Consider the following 17,880-nt stretch of genomic DNA (forward strand, 5'->3'; position numbering starts at 1 on the left):
AGTAATTCATCATTTACTTTTAGAAAGAAATTCAACACATATAGCATATTATATTATAGGAAACTAAGGTCTAGAAAATATCAGGAGTTTACTAACATCACAAATCTGTCCAAAAAGTCTTGGCAGTGGGTTTAAACCAAGTTGTTTGGCTCATGCAAAAAAAGAAAAACAAACTTTTTGGTACCGTATTTGCCAAGCAATCTATTTATAGTGTGCAGTTTATGAAATTCCCACCATTTGAATTTTTACTGCATTCAAATAGTTATATAAAATGTTACAAATTTCCAAATAATGACATTAGATTTAGTCTGTCTTAAAAATTAAATTTACATCCATAGAAATTTTACGCCTTTGCGGGCAATATTCCTCATACAGTGAATTTGTTAGCAATACCACTAGATGGCACTAGTGATCTATCTGCAATAAAGGAGTTGCTTGAGTCCTGTTCATTTTAGAGGGTGAGAAGCATAGAACCAAAGGCACCATGGTGGTTAACAATATCTGGATGCTCTCAGAAAGGGCAGTTTTCAATTAGCTGAAAAGGCAATAATATACAAAATAAGAGTAGTTAATATTTGTTACATTAAACTGTTATGTCTCATGCACTTTACATTTATTAACTTTAGATCATTATCTTAGCACCCTCACTAGCATATCAATGTTAGCTAGTGAATAATGTATTCTTACTATATTGCAGTTATGCCTTTATATAGATTATTTTATTTAATCTTCAAAACAGCCTTATGAGTAGGAATTATCTTCTTCATTTCACAGATGAGGAGACTGAACCGCAGAGGTTAAATGAATTGTTCAATAACAGTCTGAGGAATACAGTAGACCCAGACACATGGAAGTGGGGCACAGACTGACATCCCTCAGAAGAGGGGATGGGGGGTGGGGGGGTGGGAAGAGATAAACCACAGAACTTATATGCATGTATGCATGACCAATGGACATGGACAACTAAGCCGGGGACAGGGTGGAGGGGGGGTGGGGTGGGGGGTGCCAATGGGGTAAAAAGGTAAAATATCTGTAACAAAAAAATAAATAAATAAAAAAAATTCAAAAAAAAATAAAATAAAATAAAATAAAATAAAAAGGCAAAAATAAATAAATAAATAAATGAATTGTTCAATATTACTTGCTAGTAAATGCTGGAGCCAGGATCCAAATTCAGACAGTCTGATTCCAGAACCTGACTTTTTAACCTTTATTAACCTATATTATGCTGACTCTGAACATTATAATCATATATGTTTTAAACATCACATTTAACTACCATCTCACCCAGAATTATCTCAGTGATTTTCCATCTGTTCTACCTGTTTTCCAGCCTTGTAACCTATATTTTTTTGGCTTTTCCCTGCTTAATAATGATATTTCTATCATCATTCAAAATTTTATTTTTGGTAAGGTTGAAAAATGATAACAGTGAGAATACCGCCAGGTATTAAATATACTATTCTTCCTGAAGTGGCCAGGGTCTTATTTGAGCAATCATATAGTGAGTGGTATGTCCTTACTAGTAGAAGATACTGTTCAGCTATGGACATATGCAGTCTGAGTTTCTAATCTGACCTTCTGATTTACTGACTGTTATTTAACTGATGAATTACTTTTTTTCTTATTGTAAAAAGAGGATTGAAATAGGCTTTTATCCAACTCATTTGTGTCATATTGTTTGTTGGTTACAGTAGAAAGTAATAAGAACAATGCATATTTACCTTAAACATTGTATTATAACAAAGAACATCTATGAATAATAAAACATTATTCATCAGTTTTTGAGGTGGGTCCAAGACTCTTTGGAATGCTCTGATTGGAATTTTGTATCATATTCTAGCATTAATAATACCTATGATTCATTGCCTATAGTTTTCAGTTGTAGGTGAAGCTGAGTGAAAATTTGTCTAGATTTTAAAAATGTCTCCCAATTATCATAGTTGTCTTTCCCTTATCTAAATTACTACTAATTCCTTTTAGTTCTCAAGAGTCTTTCCACAACATTCAACTTAATTTTCATAAAAATAACAACCCTTTTCACACTCCATTGTTATTTGTTTATATCATTTCAAAAATTAAATTACATAATTTGCTGCAAAAGAACTGGCAAAGAAAGACTGGGATATATTCACAATTATTTCTTGATTACTTGAAACTCAACTGGTAGGGACAGGAGTAGTTTATTATCTACTCTGTGATACTTTTTCAGCAAATCCTGGCCATCAGCCTGCATGTTTTATAGATGCAATGGAATACATTAGTCTTTGGGGTAGATGGCTATGTGGAAGTGGGCTGAGATAGCCTCTCCTGTACATGTCTTTCGGGATTGTTATAATGAACCAGTGAAACAATGAGTAAATGAACAAATGAAATGATTCTATTTAATTACATTCCAATTTCTGTCATTTGGTTAATAATCTGAATTTCAAATTATTTCATAATTAGAAATCTGAGATTTTTTTTTATAATTAGGGCAATATCTTAAGTAAATGAAATTCAAAGTTAAAATCATAATTCTGATGTTGGAGGACAGATTTGCATAAGGATTAAACAAAATGTGCAGGTAGTTTTCATGTACTCATTTGGGTAGAAAGCAAATAAATGAGATAGATTTATAGCTAATAAGCCAACAAAGGAGATAAAAGGGAATTGTAAAAACATTGAATTATTCTAAAGGAGAAAGAAAAAAAAAAAACACACACAAAAATACAACAATGAAAACACATAGCAGTTGATAGATTTAGTTATATAAAATGGAAAGTTATAAATAACCCAATTAAATATTTGAGATTGTCAGATTGAATAAAATGTAAGACCCAACTATATGCTGCTTATAAGAAACACACTTCAGATATAAAGACACAGAGAAGTTAAAATCAAGATGATGGAAAAGACTTATCATGCTAACACTAATCAAAAGAAAGTGAAGTGATTATGCTACTATTAGATAATATATATTTCAGAGCAGTGAATATTACCAGGGATAAACAGTCACTCAATAGTAGTAAAAAAGGTTGTTCATTAAAAAGAAATACTAATTTAATTATTTATATACCTAAGAGAGAAGCTTCAAAATACGTTTCACAAAAACTAATAGAATTGTAGGGAAAATAGACAAATTTAAAGAATAGATTTTAGTACTTCTCTTTCAATAATTGAGAGAACAAGTATACAAAAAATCAGTAAGGATAGAGATTTGAAGATTGTCATCCAACTTGACCTAAATGACCTTTATAGAACATTCTCCTAGCAAAGAACAAAATATACATTTTTTTCTAAACTCACATAGAACATTTACCAAGATACCATTTTCTAGGTCATAAAATAACTTTTCATTGTTTAAAAGGGTTCATGGCACCTAAAGCATGTTTTCTCACTACAATGGAATTAAATTAAAAATTACTGAAAGAAAATATCTGGAAAATTTCCAAATATTTATAAACTAAATAACACAATTTTTAATAACCCATGTGTTAATATACTATAGTCATGGATTGTAAGACTAAATATTATTAAGCTGCCAATTATCCTGAAATTGATTTGTAGATTCAAGGCAGTCCTAATTAAAATCCCAGCATACTTTTTTGTAGAAGTTAAAAAATTGTAAATTTTATAGGGAAATGTAAAATATCTAGAATTGTCAAATTAGCTTTGAAAATGAGTGACATAGTTGGAAGAGTAATACTACCTGATTTTAAGACTGATTAAGAGCTACAGTGATCAAGGCCATGTGGTATTTGCAACCAAATTAGAAAAACAGGTGAATGGAAAAAAACAGAAAATCCAGAAATAGAACCATAGCTATTTCGACAACTGATTTTTGGAAAAAGTGGTAAGATAAATTAGTGCATAAATGATATGCTTTTCAGCACGTGGTGTGAAAACAATTGGATTTTATGTGGATATGAAAGGAGAACGTAATAAATTAGACTTCATCAAAATATAAAACTTATGCTCCTCAAAAGATACTGATAAAAGAATGAAAATATAAGATAGACTGGAAGAAAATATTTGCAAAGCATATATCTGATCATATACATATATATATATATATACACATATATATATATATATATATAGAATGTACAAAGAGCTCTCAAAAATCAATGCAAGGAACTAAAAACCCAATTAAACTAAGTTCAACTCCTAGCCAGATTAACATAAATCTTCTTGTCCTTACAAGAAGAAAAAGTGGAGCAAATTGAAAACCAATATTTTTCTTGACCCATCAAAGAACTGAGGTTGCAGGGCAAACTACCATTCTAAAATATGGAGAGAGAGTGAGAGTCAAATTCCGGGTCACAATCAATTTGTATTTACCTGAAAGAGAAATTGTGGGAGCCATAAACACATAGGAACATGTAAATGGTAAATTTGCTGAATTCCTGGAAAACAAATAAATGCAACAAAACTATATGAAAAGGAAGACACGGGAATGATAAACACAGGATGCAGGATAAACTTTACATCGAGTTGGAGCAGGAAAGGGCATGGGTTAATGGGTGGATTATATGGTTAAATATAGATATTGGCAAAGCCATAACTTCTTTTTGGGGTGGTGGATTTGCATATGCCAACCTTATGAAAAATAACTATTTAATTATTTATAATTAGATTGTGCTCAGAGCAATATTGAGGTTGTGTCACAAGCCATAAATTATTATTCAATCATTTTATGCATTTGAAGTTTATTAAAAGAAAAAGGTCAGATTTTGAACAGAATGTCTTATTTCAAATCAGACTAGATTTGAGTATTCACATAGAAACAAAGCCATCCCTCAATACCATTCATCCAGTAAAAAAAAAAAAAATTCTCACAACTGACATTTTTATCAAAGACTTTATGGGCAAGGGGAACAAAATGAAAGGTGATTCTCCTATATGTGGAGTCTATTAACCACATGATGGCAACATTGAGAAAGCAATGATTTAAAAAAAAATGTCAGTGATTTATAATGAAAGCTGAGCAAAGCACTGAGATATAATTTATACACGAGTGAGATTGGTTGGTTTCTGTAGCCAGTTATGTCTCTCCCCACTTATACCCAGGTGGAAGCCATCCCAAGAGTTTTTTAGTCACACAAATCTATGTAATTACATATTTTTGAGTAGTTGCTATCACAAACAGATTATATCATGTAACTTGGGATGATGTAATTTTCAAAGTATGCTTAAAATCTGGAATTCTTCAACTACAGAGGTTACTTCCTTTCCTTTCCATCTTTTTCTTTTACTATGACATTCTCATCTATTTTTTAGTGCATTCAGCTTGGGTTAAGAATTTACCAAAATCAAAAGACCCTTTTAAACCGCCCGGATATTTCTTTATAGAACGTCTTTTAGAAGATAACATTTCTATGATTGCTTTGTGACTTTCGTCATTCATTTACCAGTTCAACAAATATTTACTTAGAATCCAGTCTACATATAAGTCTGTGCTAGGCACTTAGGGGAATGTGGTAGTTAGAAAACAGTGAGACTTGTTGTCCTTGAGAAGTTTGCAAGCAAGATCCCCCAAACACAGTCTCTTCTTTTCCCTTGTGTGTAAAATAGGCTCCCTAGAATAGACATGCTCACTTACCTGAGTGTTTTCCTCTATGGAATATACATATTTCGAGGACTGTCCTATATATTTGATAGAAATCATTGTGTATGGTGCCTAGGATACTGAGAACAACACACTAGGGTGACTTCAACACTGCTTCTGAAGAATAGGGCAACTTTTGGATCTCCATGTACTTTTCAGATCGCCTAGGAGACACATGCAGGGCAGAGGTAGTAACCTCTGAGCGACGTGTAGGTTCCAACCCCATTCATTATTATTATTTTTTATAGCCTGTGAAGTAAGTCTGCCTGGAATATTGTTGCAGTTTCTATGGCTATAGGAGAAAGAGGCTAAGGAAGGGTGGAGAGCCAGATCCTCCCTTTTCTGGCCTAGAGAATACCTCCCACTCCGCCCCCAAACTCTGCTTACTTCTCGAATTTGGAGATGGAGAAGTACAGTGAGATTACAGTCACTCCTCATTCCTTTTCCATCCCCGCACCCCTTGGTGAAACAACTCTTAAATGATATTGGGCAAGTAGTAAGCACCTGGTAAATAATTTTTGTCTTAAAACCTTGATGTAGAACTCATAGAGTGTAACTTAAATATTATTTATTAACTTGAGAAGAGCATACACAGCTTGTAAAAGTATCTTTCATTTACTCCTAGAAAATAATTAGCCCATTAAGAGGCCATAGCTAAATATTTTGATTAGGCAGACATTTATTTCATCAGAATGTGAGCTCCACAGGGTAAGAATTGTGTCTGTCTGGTTCACTTATATATCCTAAATCCTTAGAACTGTACTAGGCCCATGGTTGAATTCAATAAATACCTTTCAGTAAATAAATGAATGACTTTTCAAGGGCCTTTAATTCATGTTTATTAAATTAAACTTTGCTTGAAATTTCTGATTTTTCAAGTCCTGAAAGGAAGTAATAAATGAAAAACAAACATGAATCTATTACATTAAATTTGTATCAGAGGATGTAAAAGTACCAGGCATCTAATAAGTAAAAGGCAAAGATATTGACAAATCAAGATTTTAATGAAACCCATCTTTGGTTTTTTATTATATTTTTAAAAGATAAAAGTAAGGTTATATAAGGATCAGACATTTTTTCTTAATGGCAGCCTGTTCTAGTTGTCCTCAGTTGTCCACTTATTTCCACTCATTTTGTCCCAGTTTCTTCATTTGTAAATCATCAGGGGTAAGAGTAGTCACTTATTCAGTAAATGTCTATATACTGTTCTTTGTGGTAGGAATATGCCAGTGACAAACAAGTTGAAAATGTCTTTCCTTGTGGAGAGCAGGAGAGACAGACAATAGAAAATAAACATGATAAGTAATAATATTTATTAGAAGTTGATATGCTATGGGAAAAGAAAAGGTAGGGGATAGTAAAGATATATTGGGGGACAGGTTGTATTTTTGTTTCCCCTTCAATATTTTATTATGACAAATTTCAAACATTCGGAAAAGTTAAAAGAATGGTACAGTGAGCACCCATATGCCTCCAACCTAGATTCTGTAATTGTTAACACCTTGCTAATATCCTCATTCATTCATCTATCAATCCATCTTATTCTTTAAGCATATAAAGGTAAGAACCCTTAATGTACCCCTAAAACTTTAGTGTGCATATCATTATTTATAATATTTATGTTTTCATGTGAAATTTACATGCATTGAAATGAACACATCTTAGGTGTACTCATCTATAAATTTTGAAAAATACAAATGCCAATGTAACTAAAACTTTTATCAAAATATACAACATTTTAATCTTATCAATTGAGAGACTGTCCTCATTTTCAAGATTGCTTTGGATATTCCAAGTCTTGCATAGTCACATAAATTTTAGAATCAGTTTGTCAGCTTCTACCAAAAAACCTCATAGGATTATGATACAGATTACATTGAATCTGAAGACCAATTTGGAACAGCTGACATCCAGCAATGTTTTGTAGTTTCATTATAGAGGTTATCTTCAAAATTTTTAAATGTACTCCTAAGTGTTTTATGATTTGAATGCTATTGCAAATGGAATTTTTAAAAATCCCATTTTCTGGTAATTGCTGCTTGTATATAAAAATACAATTGATTTACGTGTATACTGACTTTGTACTCTGTGATCTTATTAAATTCATTTTATTAGTTCTTTTGTTTTATTTGTAAACCTTTAGGATATTGTGCATAAATAACCATGGCATCTGTGACAAGAGAGTTTTACTTCTTCCTTTCTGATTTTTAGGCCTCTTTTTTGTTTTGTTTTTTAATTTTTCTTTATTGATTTTAGAGAGAGAGGAAAGGAGAGGGAAAGAGGGATAGAAACATTGATGAAACAGAACATCGATTGGCCACCTCCTGCATGCCCCCGACTGGAGATTTGGCCCACAACCTGGACATGTGCCCTGACCGGGAATCGAACCGGTGACTTCTTGGTGCATGGGTCGATGCTCAATCACTGAGCCACACTGGCTGGGCTAGACCTCTTTTTTCTTTCCTATCAGCTAGGATCTCCAATAAAACACTAAATAGAAATGGTGGCAGTGGACAGCCTTGCTTACTTCCAGTCTTGGGGAAAATGTTCAGTATTTCATAATTAAATATAACGTTAGCTGTAAACTTTTTATAAACGCCTATCATATTGAGGACTTCAAGCTTTGCTTTCCTCTTGGTGAGCTACAGCTGCATTCTTTGCCCTTAGATGGGCTTTTTGAAGTTTGTATCCCCTGTCTGTTGTCCAGAGATCAGTCAGAGATTTGGGCAGAATTTGTAGACACAATTTGAGTCTCCCCCCTGTGGCTCTCTCCTTTCCTGGATATGTCCATTCAATATTCAACTGTTACAGTAGCCCCAAACTTTGTCCTTTGATTCCTTACGCAAGTAAGACTATAGACTTCTATCCACATTCCAGCTGTCCTATGTCTGGAAAAGCCTCCAAGATGGGAAACTCTTTCAGTGACATTTCTTTCTTTCACATGTTCACGCTCCTCCAAATCTGTCTACTTCTAGTGACTCTCCAGTGTTTTCATATTGTTGTTTTTTAATATAATTGTTCTAATGTTTACAATTGTTTTTTTGTGAGAATTTGGTCCAGTATAAATAACTTCAACATTATAAAACATGGAACCTACATTTTTATTATTTTTTATTTATTTATTTTTATTGTTGAAATTATTACATAGGTCCCAGTTTTATCTCCATTAAAACCCTCCTCCCTGCTCCCACTCCTCTCCTGCTTTTCCCAACCTAATGTCTGTGTCCATTGGCTGTGCTTATATGCATATAAGTTCTTTGGTTTATCTCCTCCCACCACTCCTACCCCCACCCCCATCTCAGGTTTGTCCATCTGTTCCCCACTTCATTGACTCTGGATCTATTTTGATTGACAGCTTATTTTGTTCATGATGTTCCATAAATGAGATCATGTGGTACTTGTCTTTCTCTGACTGACTTATTTCACTCAGCATAATACTCTCCAGGTCCCTCCATGTTGTCTCAAAGAGTAAGAGATTTCTCTTTCTTACAGCTGCATAGTGATCCATGGTATAAATGGACCACAGCTTTTTTATCCACTCATCTACTGATGGGCACTTGGGCTGTTTCCAGATCTTAGCTATTGTAAATAGTGCTGCTATGAACATAGGGGTGTATATATTCTTTCTGATTGGTGTTTCAGGCTTCTTAGGATATATTCCAAGAACTGGGATCACTGGGTCAAATGGCAATTCACTGTTTAATTTTTTGAGGAAACACCATATTGTTTTCCATAGTGGCTGCACCAGTCTGCACATTCTCACCAGCACTTGTTGTTTGAGGATTTGTTGATGGCGGCCATTCTGGCAGGTGTGAGGTGATATCACATAGTTGTTTTAATTTGCATCTCTCTGATGATTAGTAGTGTTGAGCATTTTTTTCATATGCCTCTGGCCATTTGTATGTCCTGTTTAGAGAAGTGTCTATTCAAGTCCTTTGCCCATTTTTAATTGGATTGTTTGTCTTCCTTTTGTTGATTTGTATGAGAACTATATATATTTTGGATATTAACCCCTTGTCTGATGTATCATTGGCAAATATGTTCTTCCATACAGTGGGTTCCCATTTCATTTTGATACTTTCTTTTGCCGTGCAGAAGTTTTTTAGTTTCATGTAGTCTGGTCCATTAATTTTTTCTTTGTTTTTCTTGCCCTAGATAATGTATCGATGAAAATTCTGCTACATATGATGTCTGAAATTTTTATGCCTACATTTTCTTCTAGGATTTTTATGGTTTCACAAGTTACATTTACGTCTTTTATCCATTTGAGTTTATTTTTGTGTATGGTGTGAGTTTGTGGTCTAGTTTTATTTTTTTACATGTAGCTGTGCAATTTTTCCAACACCATTTATTCAAAAGACTGTCTCTTCTCCATTGTATGCTTTTGCTCCATTGCTGAATGTTAATTGTGCATACTGTCTTGGGTCAATATCTGGGTTCTCTGTTCTGTTCCATTGATCTATATGCCTGTTATTCCACCAGTACAAAGCTGTTTTGATTACGATGGCTTTGTAGTATAACTCGATATCGGTTATTGTGGTCCCTCCCAATTTGTTCTTCTTTTTCAAGATTGCTGTGCCTATTTGGGGTCTTTTATAGTTCCATATAAACTTTTGGAGTATTTTTTTCTGGATCTGTGAAATACGCCATTGATACTTTAATAGGGATTGCGTTGAATCTGTTGATTGCTTTGGGTAGTATGCACATTTTGATGTTGATTTTTTTCAATCCATGAACATGATACACGTTTCCACCTTTTTTTTTTGTATATCTTCCTCTATTTCTTTTTTCAATGCCTTTGAGTTTTCTGAGAACAAGTCTTTAACCTCCTTGGTTAAGTTTATTCCTAGATATGTTGTTGCAATGGTAAATGGGATTGCTTTTAGTTTTCCTTTATGAGTGTTCATTATTGGTGTATGAGAATGTCATTGATTTCTGGATGTTAATTTTGTATACTGCTACTTTACCAAATTCATTTATTAAATCTAGTAGATTTTTGATGGAATCTTTAGGGTTTTCTATGTACACTATCATGTCATCTGTGAATAATGACAGTTTAACTCCCTCCTTTCCAATTTGGATCTCTTTTATTTTTTCTTCTTATCTAATTGCTATGGCTAAGACTTCCGGTACTATGTTGAATAAGAGTGGTGAAAGTGGGCATCCCTGTCTTGTTTTTGTTCTTAAGAGATGTGCTTTTAGTTTTTGCCAATTGAGTATGATGTTGGCTGTAGGCTTTTCATATATTACATTTATTATGTTGAAATATGATCCCTCTATTCTCACTTTGTTGAGCATTTGTATCAGAAATGGGTTCTGGATCTTGTCAGATGCTTTTTCAGCATCTATTGATATAATCATATAATTTTGATCTTTCATATTGTTTATGTGGTATATCACATTTATTGATTTGCAAATATTGTACCTGCCTTGCATCCCTGGGATGAATCCCACTTGGTCATGGTGAATAATTTTTTAATGTATTGCTGGATCCAATTTGCTAGTATTTTGTTCAGGATTTTGGCATCTGTATTCATCAGGGATATTAGCCTGTAATTTTCTTTCTCTGTAGTGTCTTTATCTGTTTTTTGTATTAGGATTATGCTGGCCTCATAAAAAGAGCTTGGATGTCTTTCTCCCTCTTGAATTTTTTGGATAGTTTGAGGAGAAAGGGTATGTGTTCTTTGAATGTTTGTTAAAACTCACCTGCAAAGCCTTCTGGACCTGCACTTTGCTGGGATTTTATTGACTACACCTTCAATTTCCTTAGTTGTTATTTGTCTTTCAAGTTTTCTGACTCTTTCAGGTTCAGTTTTGGGAGACTATGTGTTTCTAGAAATTTGTCCATTTTGCCTAGATTGTCGGCATATAATTAATTGTTCATAGTATTTGTTAACAATCCTTTGTATTTCTGTGGTGTCAGTTGTTGCTTCTCCCCTTTCATTCCTGATTTTGTGTATTTGGGTTCTCTCTCTTTGTTTCTCGGTGAGTCTAGCTAAGGGTCCATCAATGTTGTTGACCTTTTCAAAGAATCAGCTCTTTGTTTCATCGATTTTTGAATTGTTTTCTTATAGTCTCTATGTCGTTTATTTCTGCTCTGATCTTTACTATTTCTTTCCTTCTACTTGCTCTGGGCTTTTATCTTTGTTTGCTTTCTGAGGTTAATAGTCACTTAGAAATTTTTTTGTTTTCTAAAGTAGGCCTGTAGTGCTATGAACTTCCCTCTAGGACTGCTTTCACTGTGTCCCATAGATTTTGTGTTGTTGTGTGTTCATTTTCATTGGTTTCCAGGAAATTTTAATTTTTTTCTTTTATCTCCTTGGTAACCCATTCATTGTTTAGTAACATGCTATTTAGCCTCCATGTGTTTAAATATTTTTGTTGAAATTGATTTGTAGTTTTATGCCATTGTGATCTGAGAAGATGCTTGATATGATTTCAATCTTCTTGAACTTGTAGAGACTTAGTTTGTGTCCTAAAATGTGGTCTCTCTTTGAGAATGTCTCATGTGCACTTGAGAAGAATGTGAATTCTGCAGTTTTGGGGTGTAATTCTTTGTAGCTATCTATTAAATCCATTTGATCTAGGGCATCATTTAGTCTCTGTATTATCATTAATTTTTTGTCTAAAGGATCTATCCAGTGGGTGTTGATATTCTCTGCTATGATTGTATTGCTGTCAATTTCTCCTTTGTAGTCCTCCAGAAGTTTTTAAATATATTTTGGTGCTCCTATATTGGGTGTATATATGTTTACCAAGTTTATATCTTCCTGTTGAATAGATTCTTTCAATATTATGTAGTGGCCTTCTTTGTTTCTAGTTACAGCCTTCATTTTGAAATCTATTTTATTGGATATGAGTATTGCTGTCTCAGCTCTTTTTTCCTCTTTGTTTGCTTGGAAGATTTTTTTCCATCTCTTCACTTTCATCCTATGTGAGTCTTTTGTTGTGAGGTGGGTCTCTTGTAAATAGCATATATATGAGTCATGCTTTCTTATGCAGTCAGCTACTCTGTGCCTTTTTATCCAAGCATTTAATCCATTTACATTTAAGGTTATTATTGATATGTACTTATTTATTGTCATTTTTTGTTTATTGTGGTTATATTTTTCTTCCTATTTCTTCTACTAATTACAGAAGTCCTTTTAACATTTCTTGCAGTGCTGGTTTGGTGCTAATGTATTCCCTTAGCTATTTTTTGTCTGGGAAGCTCTTTATTTCACCTTCTATTCTGAATGATAGCCTTGCTGGATAGAGTAGTCTTGGATTCAGAACCTTGTTTTTCATGATCTTGATACTTCATGCCATTCCCTTCTGTCCTGTAGTGTTTCTGTTGAGAAGTCAGCTGAGAGCCTTATGGGGGTTCCTTTGTAGGTAACCAGTTGCCTATCTTTTGCTGCCTTTAGGACTCTCTCTTTGTCTTTAATTTTTTGGCATTTTAATTTCTGTGTGTCTTGATGTGGGCCTGTTTGGGTTCTTCTTACTTGGGGCTCTCTGTGCTTCTTGAACTTGTATACCTTTTTCCTTTACTAAGTTAGGGAAGTTTTTTGTCACTATTTCTTCAAATATATCCTTTAACCCTTGTTCATTTTCTTCTTCTGGGGCTCCTATTATGCAGATGTTGTTACCTTTTATATTGTCCCACAGTTCTCTTAGGCTGTCTTCCTGTTTTTTAATTGTTCTTTTCGGTTTTCTGATTGTGTGATTTTTTTTCTACCCTATCTTCTTTTTTTTTTTTCTTTTTAATATTTTTTTCTTTATTGATTTTAGGGAGAAAGGAAGAGAGAGGGAGAGAGAGATAGAAACATCAATGAGAGAGAACATTGATTGGCTACCTCTTGCATGCCCCCCACTGGGGATTGGGCCCACAACCTGGGCATGTACCCTGACCAGGAATCAAACCAACATCTTCTTGGTGCATGGGTCGATGCTCAATCACTGAGCCACTGGGCTACCCTGTCTTCTAATTCACTGATCCGATCCTCGGCCTCCTCTACTTTGTTGGTTATTTCTTCCATTGTGTTCATTTCTGTTATGTCCCTCTTCATTTCCAATTGGTTGGTTTTCAATGCTTTTATATATTTACTCATGCTGTTGAGCTTCCTCCTGATTATTACTCTGAAGTCTCCCTCTGATATCTTGTTCAATTCCCTTTCATTTATTCTATCTTCTGTCAATTATCTTGTTCTTTCATTTGGGATTTGTTTCTTTATTTTACTATTTTGGCTATCTCAGTGGGTTTTGGAACCTGCCAAATTTTCCCTGTGGGTGTTGGTGTTCCACTGTTTGTGACTCCCTCTACTGGGTTTGAATAAGTGTGAGAGGACCCCGTTAAATGCCACTGTGAAGTCTTACTTTCCTGGGTAGATTTTCAAGCCCAGGAAAACTTCCTTTAGCTTTTTGCCTGGAGGCTATTGGTCTTAGTTACTTGATGAGCCTTGGGTTGTAGCCCTTAGCTGAGTGAAAAAATTTTTAGCTGTTCAGGGTAAGCGGATTTCCAGCAGGTGGGCAGATGCTTGCTGGCTGTTAATGAGCCTCAATTTGCATTTCTCTGGCCTGTCTGGTTGATGTTAAATTCCTGAGGGTGGAGCTGTTGATTTTTCTCTGGGCTCTGGGAAAGGGCTCTTTGAGCCATATGACTACTGTTCTGTGAGGAAGTGATTCAACAAAAAACTCCCAGTGCCATCCCTGCTCTCTAAGCTCCCAAGTCTCCACACAGTTCCAGTCTAGTCTTCCCTCCCTCTGCCAGAGCCCAAGGTGAGTGGCTGTAGCTAATTTAGTGCTCTGTCCCGGCACTCTGCACTGTGGAGCTGGCTTGGGATTTTAATCCCAAGGGAGCTGCTCACAGCTAAAACAGTTGCTGTCCATAGGCTTCCAGCCTGCCTTCTTACACCTCCGCAGTTTCTACCAGGCTCATGGTTATGTGGGTCCTCTCCAGCTGCTTTTCTGTTGTTTTTTTCCTAATGATTTGTCTTTTTTTTAGTTGTAATTCCAGTTTGGTCCTGGGAGATCTGTGTGGCTTCCATTCATTCCGTTGCCATTTTTGGAATCTTCTCTGTCCTTCTGTTTTTTAATTGTTTTTTCTATTTGGTTATCTGTTTGAGTGATTTTTTTTCTACCCTGTCTTCTAATTCACTGATTCAATCCTTAGCTTCCTTTAATCTGCTGGTTATTCTTTCCAACATGTTCTTTATTGCTACTATGTCATTCTTCATTTCCGCTTGGTTGTTTTTCATTTCCAAATGATTGATTTTCATTGTTTCTATATTTTTATTCATGCTTTTGAGTTTCTTGATAAACATTACTCTGTACCCTACATCTAATAACTTGCTTAATGCCATTTCATTTAGCCTTTCTTCTGTAGACTTTTCTTGTTCTTTCATTTGGGATTTGTTTTTTTTGTTTCACCATTTTGACTGTCTCAGCAGGATCTGGAGTCTGTCAAATTTTCCCTGTGAGTGTTTATGTTCCACTGATTGTGGCTTCCTGTGCTGGGTTTGGATGAATATGAAAGGGACCATGCTGAACACCAATGTCAAGTCTTACTTTTCTGGGTAGAGTTTCAGGCCAAGTAAAGATTCAGTTATCCCAGAGATTCAGTTTTGCCTACAAGCTGACTATTAGTCTCAGTTACTTAATGAGCCTCAGGTTGCAGCCCTCAACTGAATGAAAAATTCCACAGGTGGGCAGGGTAAGAGGATTTCCAGTGGGTGGAACAATTGCTTTCCCCTGTGGAAAAGTTGCCTTGGAAAGAAAATGGTTTTTGCAGTGTGGATTAATGACCCAGTGCTGGGACCCAGGCCTCAGCCTTCCCAGCTCAGTCCCCAGAGCCATGGCACCCAACCCTGAGAGCCAGGTCCAAGGCTCAAAGCTTTCAGTATCTTGTCTCTGTCTAGTGGCTTTCTAGTAGTCTCTGTCTGTTAATGAGCCTCAAGTTGCACTTCCCCAAGTGTGTGCTGTTAAATTTTTGAGGAAAGGGCAGTTGCTTCTCCCTCATGCTAAAGCCACTCTGATCGGAAGGAGCTTCTTGACAGAAATGGCTACTGAAGCATGGGGGAGTGACTTAGCATAGGAACCCAGCCTTCACAGCCCCATCCCCAGAGCCACAACACCCAGCTCTGAGAGCCAAGTCCAATGCTCAAAGCCTTCAGAGGCTCCTCTCTGTCTATGGACTGGCAGGTTGTCTCTGGCTGTTAATGAGCCTCAGGTTGTACTTCTTCAGCCCAGGTGGTGGTAAATTCCCAAGGGATGGGCAGTTGCTTCTCCCCCAGGCTAAAGCTATTCTGATGGGGAATGGCTTCTTGAGGAAGATGGCTACTGTCTTGGGGGGAAGTGACTCAGCATAGAGCTCCTGATGGCCTTCTTCCCAGCTCTCTTCACAGTGCTACAAACCCCTGACTGTCCTCACACAGTTTCTGTCCAGTCTGCCCTCCCTCTGCTGGAGTCCAAGGTGAGTGGCTGTGGTTGTAATTTAGTGCACTGGCCCTTCATGGAATTTCTGGTATTCCCAGCACCTCTCCCTGACAGACAGAACCTCCGCTCTGGTGATTTTCTCAGCCAGGTATTACCATGGGTACCTTTCGTTATTCCACTGCTCTGTGCTGGGGAGCCATCTTGGGGTTTAAACCCCCAACTTCTCAGAGGGAGCTTCTTGCAGCTAAAATAGCCCTCAGCTGCTGCCTGTGGGAACCCAGCCAGCCCTCTCTGCTTCTGCACTTCCTCCCAGTCTTGATTTGGGGTCCCTTTTACGTCCCTGGTTATAAGGGTTCTCTCCGGCAGCTCTTCATTTGGTTTTTCCAGTGATTTGTCTTTATTTTAGTTGTAATTCTAGTTTGGTCCTAGGAGATGGTCAGTTTAGCTCCCATTCACTCCATTGCCACTTTCCCTCCTCTGGAACTAACATTTTAAAATATGTCAGAATAGTTCTTACAAGGAATGAAGGATTTAGCCAGTGACAGGTTTTGTTTGTTTGTTTGTTTTGCTTTTAAAAGCTTTAGGCAGACAGAAGAGAACTAGCCAAGGTGGGGAAAGACTGATATGTTGGAGAAATAGTAAGAAGAGCAGGGTTTTGAGAAGAGTGGTGTGATTGACATGCATTTCACAAATATTTTGTAAATAGATTCTATGAATACAAGTGTAGAAGCAGGGAATTAATTAGGATGCTGTTACAAGTATTCATGAGATAATGGCCACTCAAACCAGAGTAGTGTCAGTGGACACAGTGAGAGTTGTGACATTCTAGATATGGTATGATGGAAGAGCCAAAAGGTTTTCCAATTTATTGGGTGTTGGGTATGAAAGAAAGTGAGGTGTTCAGAATGACACCTGGTTTTTTGGCAGGTTGCACTGAGATGGAGAAGGCTTTGAGTGAATCAGTTTAGTGAGACAAGGTTGTGCCCTAAAAGGCTCACTCATGAGTGAGAAATATAATTAAATAACTAATGTAATTGCCCTGGTCAATCTGGCTCAGCAGTGAAGCATCGGCCGCGGACCAATGAGTTGCAGATTCGATTCCGGTCAGGGGCAGGTACCTCGGTTGCGGTTTGGTCCCCAGCCCTGGTCGGGGTCATGCGGGAGGCAGCCAGTTGATGTGTCTCTCTCACGTCGAAGTTTCTCTGTCTCTCTCTGTCCCGCTCTGTCTGAAAATAAATGGAAAAATATCCTCGGCTAAGGATTTAAAAAAATATAACTAAGGTGATCAATGAACTGAACCAATGTGCTAAGAACTTTTTGTAGCAGTTCTGGGGTATAGCAGAGGAGAAAAAAGTATCATTTCAATTTGTGATGCATGAACAGATAGCGATGTTTTAATTAATTGAAGGATAAATTGGGCCTCATATCTCATTTGATTAGTTCATGACTCAATTATGTTATTTTTCTTTTATATAGAAAACCATAATGATATTTTGAATTTCAATGTGCTAGTGCTTCAGGGAAATGGTGTGTGTGTATAATATTTGCTATTTTGTGTCATTTGAGATGAAGCTCTAATGATGTCATGACTATTTTTAACACTAACCAAGCCCTTTTAATATGTAATGCTAGAAATATTTAATTAAAGCCTATTTGTAGAAATATATAGTAAAAAAACCCCATAGATTTAAGTATGCAAACTTATTGAGGCAAAGACTTATCACCTGGGTGTTCCCAGATCTCATTGGTGGTGTTCTAGTTTATAGACTTTTCCCTTTCACCAGGCCAGCTGCTGTGCCCTGTGCTTGTCTGTGCTCTTACAGCAATTAAACGCAGCCATTTGTCTACAGTACTTCGTCTTACTCTTTTGGTGTCAA

The 17,880-nt window shown here is 36.0% G+C and overlaps 1 protein-coding gene across 1 annotated transcript in view; it reads left to right on the top strand.

Moving 5' to 3' along the window:
* Positions 1-17,880, top strand: part of MTHFD2L (methylenetetrahydrofolate dehydrogenase (NADP+ dependent) 2 like) — a 157,012-nt gene that overhangs the window by 18,115 nt on the left and 121,017 nt on the right. The gene's annotated exons all lie outside the window — the stretch shown is intronic.

The sequence above is a fragment of the Molossus molossus genome, unplaced genomic scaffold (assembly GCF_014108415.1).
Source record: "Molossus molossus isolate mMolMol1 unplaced genomic scaffold, mMolMol1.p scaffold_m16_p_1, whole genome shotgun sequence".
NCBI classification, from domain to species: domain Eukaryota; kingdom Metazoa; phylum Chordata; class Mammalia; order Chiroptera; family Molossidae; genus Molossus; species Molossus molossus.